The sequence below is a fragment of the Puma concolor genome, chromosome A1 (assembly GCF_028749965.1).
Source record: "Puma concolor isolate L17-30 chromosome A1, mPumCon1.1.hap2, whole genome shotgun sequence".
NCBI lineage: Eukaryota > Metazoa > Chordata > Mammalia > Carnivora > Felidae > Puma > Puma concolor.
The window spans coordinates 156,904,420-156,914,665 of record NC_141667.1 but is presented as its reverse complement, the minus strand read 5'-3'; the positions used below and the strand labels follow the sequence as shown (position 1 = coordinate 156,914,665).

Sequence of the window (10,246 nt, the reverse complement as noted above, 5' to 3'; positions counted from 1 at the left end):
CAAACTTGTAAAAATAGAGAATAAAATGGTGGTTACCAGGGGAGGTAATTGATACTACCTATTACAGAATAGATATTGCTTATGGGTACAAACCTACAACAAGTAGTAAATAAATTCTAGAGTTATAATCCACAATAAAGTAAATGTAGACAGCAATATTGTATTATGATCATCAAACTTGCTAAGAGACTGGTCTCAATTATTCTAACTACTAAAAGGAAAGGATAATTATGTAATGTGTTGGAATGCTAATTATCACTACAATGGCAATCATATTACAACATATAAATGTATTAAATTAACATATTGTACACCTTAAATTTACACAGGGCTATATGTTAATGTATTTCAATTAAAATAAATATTCCAGTTCTGCCAGATATTAGCTTTGTGACTTATGGGCTTTGTACTGCAGTTTCTTCTCTTCTAGAAAGAGACTAATAACTGGGAATAATAACAGCACCTACTCATAGGGTAGATGTGGAGATTAAATGAGGAAATACATATAGAACACTTAGATTGAGCTCAACAGTAAAGGGTGTGTACATGTTTGTATAATAATAATAACTACTATTTTTCAAAGATAGTCAAGATGCACTATATTGATTCATGACCCAGTAACAAGTCAAACCCAGCAATTAAGAAACCTAAACTACACTATAACCTGGACTAAGTCTTTCAGACCATGAGAGCCTGCCCAGCCAGGCAACACCCAAATTAAGGAGTGGCCTACAGCCCATATCAGCAAGCTCCCAAAGCAAGCAGCTAGCACAGAGAAAGCCCATCAGACATAATGGCCCCAGGCTGTCTGCATCCTCACATCACAGCGCTCTCCCACTTTCCTGATTCACTCCTCACCAGGACACCTTAGTAACTGCTACAGCTTCGTGCTTGCCCACAAGGAATCTGCTCTGGAATGGAGAATCTGCATCAATAAAAAATAAATTGCTCTTGTGAGAACATAAAAGGGGATACATTGATGGCAAGATTTCCTTCTGCCAACTAGGGCCAGAGATGGAGAATTAAGGGACTATTGCCAGGGGGAGAAGAAGTCTGCTGAAATGCTCTCACTTTCTTCCCAGGATGACAGGTCCTTCAACACAATGGGAAAGGGTGGGGGCCAAAGAGGGCCATCCCATAAAAATTCACTCCCTGACCAAACTCTAGTCAGGCTACTCTGAGCCCTCTTCTTGGGTAGATCTCAGCCCTGGCCTATAAAGACTTGAACAAAATACCAACATAATCTCTAAAAGTTCAGGTCTGTAATCCCTAGGATTAACCTATCCCCCTTAAAATTTCCTGCCTGAGAAACCTTAAAGCTGCCAAAAGAAATGATTATTCCAATCCACACTTGAATAAGGGCCCTTGTCTCCCAGCCTCTGTGGTAGAATCCTAACTTCCATAAGCCTAAATTAGTAAACCCAGATGGGCTTAACATGGACTCATGACCTTTTCCTTATTTTTGTAATTTTTCACTTCCCTGACTCTGTTCAAGCCCTGCATTTCCCCTCACTATTCCTTCATTCTTTCTTTAAAATGCCCAGATATCTCTGTTCAAATCAAAGTTGAGTTCAGTTAACACTGGACTCTTTTCCCTATTGCAATAGAATATTACTGATTCAAATCTGTCTTTACCATTTTGAGTAATGTCCAGCTTTTCTTAATTTTGACATTCCTACATCTTGGGAATCAAATTCAAGGCCCTCACTAACTGTAACAAAATACTGAGGAAGGTTCTAGGGTGTTTAATTCTGCTAACAGGTCAGGTCTTTATACCATATTGATCAGGCCCTTGGATACACAGGACTGACCAAGGGCAATGCCAAGAGAACACAATGGGGGAAGAACATTGTGCCATAAACAAATAAACTATGAGAACGGTGTGTATTTTAAAGTCTTACTGATGTGTCTAGTGGAAATTATCTAAAGAACAGGACCACAAGACCATAACTAGCAGGAGGCTGTTTCTGCTTTAAAAGTTCTAGTAACATTATACCACCATGGGGAAGAGTAAAAATAGTGAGGCTCCTGAGGCCTGAGGAAGGCAAGCTCTAAGAAAAAGTAAACAATTGTCAATCCCTTTCATTACAGCAGTTAGAAGTGGTGCTTATGTCTCCATGCTGTCAAGCTTTGTGTAAAGCTGTGGGTGACTTCTCAGTGCACTAAAGGGATTAAATGTTTCATGAGAAGCTGATACATCAGGCTTTGATTCTAATTCAATCCCTAGAGGTGTTTTGTTAATTTTATAGTTGGTGTTTATACAGTTGGGGAAGTATAATTTGGTAAACCTATGTGCAGATATTTAGAGGTGTTGATTGTTTCCTATGTTAAAGAAGCTAATTATCTGATACATAAGATTAGTGACATGGGCATTAAATAGCATGTGTTGGGCCCCAGACATTACAGAATTCTCTCCAATGAGGAACTCTAGGAGGTATGAAGTATGATACACAACTTTACTTTTTCCTTCTTGGGAAGAGAAAGAATCTAGGAAGAAGAGAACTTCCAGAATTCTGAGGGAAAGGGAGGCTTATCTGTGCCTATTCCCATGCCAGGCAATGGCCAATGGCAGAGGAGAGAGCCCCAGAATGTGGATCATCCCTCCCTGGGGTGAGACAGGGAGGTGGAGCACTGTTTTATTATTTCTCTAGGCAGAGCAAGTAGGGAGAGATTCACGGGTCCTGGGTGTTGCCCCTCCTCTGCACCCCTCACTCTAATCACCACATGTAAATTTCTCAAACATGAGTTCTTCCAAAGAACAGCAACCAAGGTGAAAAGACCTAGCAGTGACATGAGGGTGGAGAATATGGTAGAGAGATATGGGCAGCACTGGGTGGAGGGCAGCAAAGGCCCCAACCAGGCTGACTCCTGGTCCTAGCTGCAGTGATCCCAGACTAAAAATGCCTCTTCATCTCTCTATACCTGTATTTCTTTAATGAGTGGAAGTGAGGGGTGCCTCCTGCCCACCTCCCCCCCTTCATCTGTCCTCCATCTCCCACACTGAGGTCTGGTATGAGGAACCCCTGGATATTCTCTACCATGTTGTTAACCCTGGACTCAAGTCCTGACTAGATCACCCTCCAGTAATTTATGAGCACTCAGGAAAATGTTAGAAGGGCATTTCTCTCTACACTCAGACTCTGACTCACTATGTGGCTTGGTCTCATTCTCTCTGGACTTCAGACTCTATATAAAATGAGGTCATTGTCCCAATTATCCTAACAGAGACACCATATGTTCATCAAGTTGTCTTGTGGACTGTAGAGAGCCATGCCTCTTCCAATTCCTGCTATGGGTTGGGGGGAGGCACGTGGACAGGTTCTAAAATTTTACTCTTCATTTAGCACTCACTTAGAGAGCCCCAAGGATAAGGCTGCATAGGCTCTCATCTTAAGGGCCTGACAGTTTAACAAAAGATTCAGAGACATGAAAACTAATCATCATACAATATGTAGAAGTCCAGTTCCTTTTAGTTCTCCTAAAACTCTCAACACCTTCTGGTGTTATGGTGACCAAAACCCCTGGCCTCAACCTTCCAAATTGTCATTCCTAAGGGGCAATGGTCTATCCTCAGGAAGAGACCTCTTCATCCCCTGTGTGGATGGGGTCATCTTTACCCAGGTACTAGTTCTAATTCTAACAGATCGTTTTGGAGATTCATCACCCCAAACCACCATATCTTTACATCTACATCCTGTAGATCTATCATCTACAGCCTGTTTCTTCATTGATCCATTTTGTCCTCTTCTCCTGTTCTGAAACAAGCTCTTTTTCCTAAAAACCACATTTCCCAGGATCTTTTTCCCACTGGTTTCCAACTAGGTTTGGCCAGTAGAAGGCTCCAGTGGGATATTAGAAGTTGGACGAATGGAAATCCAGATTAATTCCTTCTCTGTCTTTACTGAAGCTGGTGTCTTCAGCTGTGGCTACATCTCATTATAGAAAACCCGAAATATCATGTCCTTCTTCCACACATAGTCCAGAGTACTACTGGAAACATTATGAAAAATACACAGATTTCCTCAGATCCACAAAGTTGTGAAGCCAACCCCTCTAAAGAAGAGGAGCCTCCAGAACCCATACCTATGGAGGGGTGAGCTAAGATTCAACATTAATATTTCTGACTCCAAACCACCCCACAGACCACAGCTGCACTCTTCCTCTACCACAGTTCCCACTCCTGCACACTTTGGGGAGACCTGGCTTGGGTCCCCGGAATATACTACAGTGATCCTGACACACACATTGTCCACCTTTGGTGAAGGTATCAGGCCATTCCGGAGATCTTAGAAAGCACATCAGGTTCCCCTCAACTCCTCCTTCTCTTCCCATTTTCATATGGGTATGATCTGCTTACAGTGAAGGCTAAGAGCAGGCAGAGAAGCAGGCTAACCATCAGTAGCATTTCCCTGTACATTTATAATGGAGTTGCTGTGTGAAAATCAGGACCCCAGCAAATGAAAGGAATTCCAGAGAATTCTTGGCAACAAGCCTGCAACAAGGTTATGTATGGAACCCTGGTTTAAATGCTTCTTCCACAGTGGGAGGCATGGCCAGAGGCAAGGAGGATGGGGATAAGGTTGCTCTCAGCTGAATTTTAACATGTATAACCTAGAAAAAATTAATATTATGCAAACATACACATCCAGCCCAGAAAATCAGACTTCTCCTAGGGCAGCCCCTCTCAAACATGGTGTTTTGATCAGATTTCTAATAAGCTGTGAGGTTTTCCAAAGCAAGCTTTAATAAATAATAACTGAAGAACCAAAGATAAAGAACCCCCCACTGAAGAGGATTCAAGGTTGTCTCCATCCCAAACCTCTCTCTCCTGAGTGCCATTTCTGTATCTCTGTCTCCACCAGGGGATATTGATGGGGAAGTGAAACTCAATACCATTCCAGCTAAACTTAACCCCTCCCCTACTTTATTTCTCAAACCTTCTTATACTCCTATTCCCCCTCCCATTATTGGTAATGGTACCAAAATCCAGCCAGTCAACCATGCCAGAAACCAGGAACTCACCTTAAATTGTTCCCTCTCCTACTAATCCTTCCTGCATCTTAATTGGGGCATACACAGCCCTAAGCTAGGTCACTAGCTAGGTCCACAGTTTTAATTTCTGTTGATGTTGATCTCTTTATGAGAGAAAAAGATCAAAGAGTTTCCTTTCCAGAGTCAAAGAGGGCCAGTGAATATCTGTCCTTCTCTTCTAGGCTTCCATACTCATTCTGTGACAGGTTCATGCATTCTTTCTGCCTCCCTCTTGGCCCCACATTTCTGGCATGAGCCCAGACTTAGTTGAGCAGCAACAACCCCAATGCTGGTTAGTTACTCCCCTCGAGTCACCATCACAGAAGAGTGGGTACCCATGTAACCTGCCAGGTAAGTTAGGGTGAGGAAAGCAGTGTCCACAGTGAATATCTGCTGTGTGCTAACCAGGTGAGTTGATTTCATGCACCCATCAATGAAAGAAGGCTAAGCCATAAGAGATGTCCTTGTGGAATCAAACAGCTTCTCTCTGGAGGCTCCAGCTTGAGTTTCCCATAGCCAGCACCCAAATAAGGTCCTCTGCCCTGGCTGCACTTACATGGGATCCCATACCAGGGAAGCTTTTCACCCTATCTCTTCCACCAAAACTGTTTCTGGGAACAATTTGAGAGCAGTTTGAGATCTAAATTCACACAACTCTGAATTGGAGCCACTGAGTTCCTGGTTCCAATGTATTGTACATATTCAACGTGAGGTTTTATCTGTCACAGTGGACTTCCAGCTTGGGGGTTTCCAGGACGATAGGGCTTGCCTTTCTTGACTCCAGAAGAGACTGATCCAGGCCAGCACATAGAAGTACTCTGTGAGGTGGACACATCATAGATGCATCGGTCAGCCCAAGCCTTGAGAGACAGAGAGTCCCCATTCTTGGCCTCACTCCCTGACCATGCCTGAGACACACTCCTTCTCCCTTCCAGGCAGCAGCACCCAGCAGCACTGTGCAGGGAGAACCTTGCCCTTTGTAGATGGCTTGTTCAGAGCAAAGAGACACCACATGTCTACCAAAGTACTTGTCAACTATAGAGAGCCAGAGATATGGAAGCAGAAGGAACAGTGTAGCAAACATCCTGGATGGTGATGATAGGAAAGGACTGCCATTGTTGAGTGGATGGAAAAGCTTCCTGAAATGATAAATGCACAAACATCAGTGCTCATGTTACTTGAATCTGCCAATGTGTCTGTTTCTAATGCTTTCTCATTTGACTCTCAGAACTACAATGTCCATGCTTCATGGACAGCAGCATAGGAAGGAGGCTGAGTGAGGAGCACTCATTGTGTTGCCCAGTGCTGACATTTAATGTCTTTTCTGAACTTTTGTTTCCTTGTCTGCAAATAGAAGAATATTAGCATCTGCCCAAAAGTAGCATCTTACTTTCCTCTGTGTCTAGTAGCCTGTGGAAAAACAAGAGCCTAGCCTAATAATTCATAACTCACTCAGACCCAAAGCCTGCTACTAACAGATACTGTGCAATACTCCATTACTATATGCAAATGCAACTTATGAATAAATTCACCCACCTACAAACTTTTTCAGTAGATCAATGCCATGAAATTTTATATAATGGACCACCAATAGAAAGGTCATTTATAGTAAGAGTGTTTCAATGTGGAAATGTTTGAGCACAACTAGAGTAGAAGATACAACAAAGACGTCAGATGACTGGATTTAAGAGAATGGATTTGGGACAGATATTATATTTTGACATTTTAATATAAGAGAAAAATATTCATAGTTGTAAATATAAATAGAGTGATAAGGAATTCCAGAGCAACAGTCTGACTGGGGCATGTGTGTGTGGTGTTTTGGGACTCTCAAATTGCCATGAATGCTATTACTATGGATGATGGAATTTTCCAAAGCGAATTGCTCTCAGTAAAGTTCTAAGCAAAAAGTTTAGGCCTCTTTACATGATAATTGCATGCTTGGAAAATGCAGTACAAAAACTATGTCCCCAAATGCTTTGTATTTATATATAAAAGTGAGTTATATACTAGGTAACAGTAACTATAAGTTTCTGACTAACATGATTGTCCTCCTGGATATTCTAGAGTCACAAGAAATCTGGGACAAAACTGTCCCCAAATGTGCAATTAGACTGTTCCCAAATATGCAATATGTCCAGCATCCCTATTGCCCATTAAATGTCATGTATTATAGGGGCGCCTGGGTAGCTCAGTCAGTTGAGTGACCAACTTCGGCTCAGGTCATGATTTTACAGTTTGTGAGTTCGAGCCCCATGTCAGGCTCTGTGCAGACAGCTCAGAGCCTGGAGCCTGCTTCTGATTCTGTGTCTCCCTCTCTCTCTGACCACCCCCCCACTCATGCTCTGTCTCAGAAATAAATATACATTAAAATTTTTTTTTAAATAAATAAAAATAAATGTCATGTATTACCACCACCACAAATAATAATTGTAACAATTCAAAACACCTCTATAAATCTTCAAAACACTCCTTAGGAGATAGTACCTTCCTATTTAGAATCACTGACCTACCACTAAGAGCTTTGTTAATGAAAAGATAAATACTGATTGAAATAACAAGAAAGCAGCTATCAGCCCTGATTGGTGGGTAAGAAGAGCATCAATATCACAGATCCTCAAAAGGATATGTGAATAATTACATAAGCATTTTTTTCCTGAGTATATCAGTCACTTGAATTAAGTTATGCTACAGTAACAAACAACCCCTAACTCTCAGTAGCCTAACACTACAAATGTTAATTTCTCCCTCATGTTTCATGTCTGGAATGCATTGATAGAAGTACTCTGCTCATCTTTACAATGCAGCAATCCAGTCTGACAGAGGTTTCATCTTAATATTACACAGCCGTCTAATAAAAAAAATAAAGAAAGAAAGAAAAGAAAAAAAGAAAAAAAGAAAAAGGGGGGCGCCTGGATGGCTCAGTCGGTTGAGCATTGGACTGTGGCTCAGGTCATGATCTCATGGGTTCGTAAGTTCGGCCCGCATGGGGCTCTGTGCTGACAGCTCAGAGCCTGGAGCCTGCTTCTGATTCTGTCTCCCTCTCTCAATCTCTCTGCCCCTCCTCCACACACACTCTGTCTTTCTCTGCCTCTCAAAAAATAAAAGAAAACTAAAAACAAAACAAAACAAAACAAAACAAAACAAAAAACATTACACAGCCCCGTCCCTGGTGCGATTCCGTCCTGCGCGGCTGTTCTGTGGAACAGTAGTCGTTTCTCTCTGTCCGCCTTATCTCCCACCTAAGTGCATGCCACCACCTCGTGGAAGATTCGATGGACATGAACATGAGCCCCCTGAGGCCCCAGAACTATCTTTTCAGTTGTGAACTAAAGGCTGACAAAGATTATCACTTTAAAGTGGATAATGATGAAAACAAGCACCAGTTATCTCTAAGAACGGTCAGTTTAGGGGCTGGTGCAAAGGATGAATTGCACATTGTTGAAGCAGAGGCAATGAATTATGAAGGCAGTCCAATTAAAGTCACACTGGCAACTTCGAAAATGTACAGCCAATGGTTTTCCTTAGAGGCTTTGAAATAACACCACCTGTGGTCTTACGGTTGAAATGCGGTTCAGGGCCTGTGTACATTAGTGGACAGCACTTAGTAGCTGTGGAGGAAGATGGATGCAGTCAGGAGAAGAAGAGGAAGAGGATGTGAAACTCCTTAGCATATCTGGAAAGCATTCTGCCCCTGGAAGTGGTAGCAAGATTCCACAGAGAAAAAGTAAAACGTGTTGCTGATGAAGATGAAGATGAGGATGACCACGATGAAGATGAAGATGATGACAAAGATGATTTTGATTATGAGGAAGCTGAAGAAAAGTCTCCAGTAAAGAAATCTATATGAGATACTCTAGCCAAAAATGCACAAAAATCTAACCAGAATGGAAAAGACTCAAAACCTCAACACCAAGATCAAAAGGTCAAGAATCTTTCAAAAAACAGGAAAAGACTCCCAAGACACTGAAAGGACCTAGCTCTGTAGAAGACACTAAAGCAAAAATGCAAGCAAGTATAGAAAAAGGTGGTTCTCTTCCCAAAGTGGAAGCCAAGTTCATCAATTATGTGAAGAATTGCTTCTGAATGACCGACCAAGAGGCTATTCAAGATCTCACGCAGTGGAGGAAGTCTCTTTAAGAAAATAGTTTAAACAGTTTGTTAAAATTTTCCATCTTATTTCATTTCTGTAACAGTTGATATCTGGCTGTCCTTTTTATAATGCAGAATGAGAACTTTCCCTACCGTGTCTGATAAATGTTGTCCAGGTTCCATTGCCAAGAATGTGTTGTCCAAAATATGTTTAGTTTTTAAAGATGGAGCTCACCCTTTGCTTGGTTTTAAGTATGTATGGAATGCTATGATAGGACATAGTAGTAGTGGTGGTCAGACAAATGGAAATGGTGGGGAGACAAAAATATACATGTGAAATAAACTCAGTATTTTAATTAAAAAAAATTGCACAGCTGTCATAAGAAGTGGGTACGAGAAACTTTGGTTTCTAAAGCTTTCACCTTCATGCGACAAATGTCACTTTTGACCAAAGCAATCATCATGGTCAGAGTGGGGAAGGGCAATCCAACATATACGCAGGAGGGCCAGAAACAGAGATATTAAATAGTGGCTCCACAGACTACAATACCGGGCTTTGGGAATCAGAAGAACCTGAATTTAAACTCCATCTTGACTTGCTAACTGTGCAATATGTGACATTACTTGGCGCTTCCAAACCTCAGTTTCTTTATCATTAATAGTAATAATAATAGTCCCACCTGTGACTTGTTGATCATTTACTTTGTGCCAGACATGGTACAAAATGTTTCACATTTCACTGGATTGACAGAAGAGCTTCAAGGCAGATGCTATTATGAGAGAAATAGTATCTTTCTTGTGGTAATGTTATGAGAACAGAATGAGGTAAGCGTATATAAATTGTAGTTGGTGATCTAGAAACTGCATTTGGGTCCAGCTCTGTGAAATGTACTGTAGGGAGTATGGAAGAAGCAGAGTATTAGGGGGCTCAAAAAAAGAAGTGGGAGACATAGATGTAACATTCAAAAAGGTTATAGATGATTGGGAAGATGAAACATGAATGTGTGAACCAGAAAACTATGAGACACACTCCTTGCAATGGAAAAGTAGAATTCCTCTAAAGCATCATTAACAGGCTTTGAGGAAGCAGAGAATAAAGAAGAGGAAACACCAACCTTGGGGA

The 10,246-nt window shown here is 41.5% G+C and overlaps 1 pseudogene; it reads left to right on the top strand.

Moving 5' to 3' along the window:
* Positions 1-8,246: 8,246 nt before the first annotated feature.
* Positions 8,247-9,483, top strand: LOC147584584 (nucleophosmin pseudogene; annotated as a pseudogene).
* Positions 9,484-10,246: the final 763 nt, after the last annotated feature.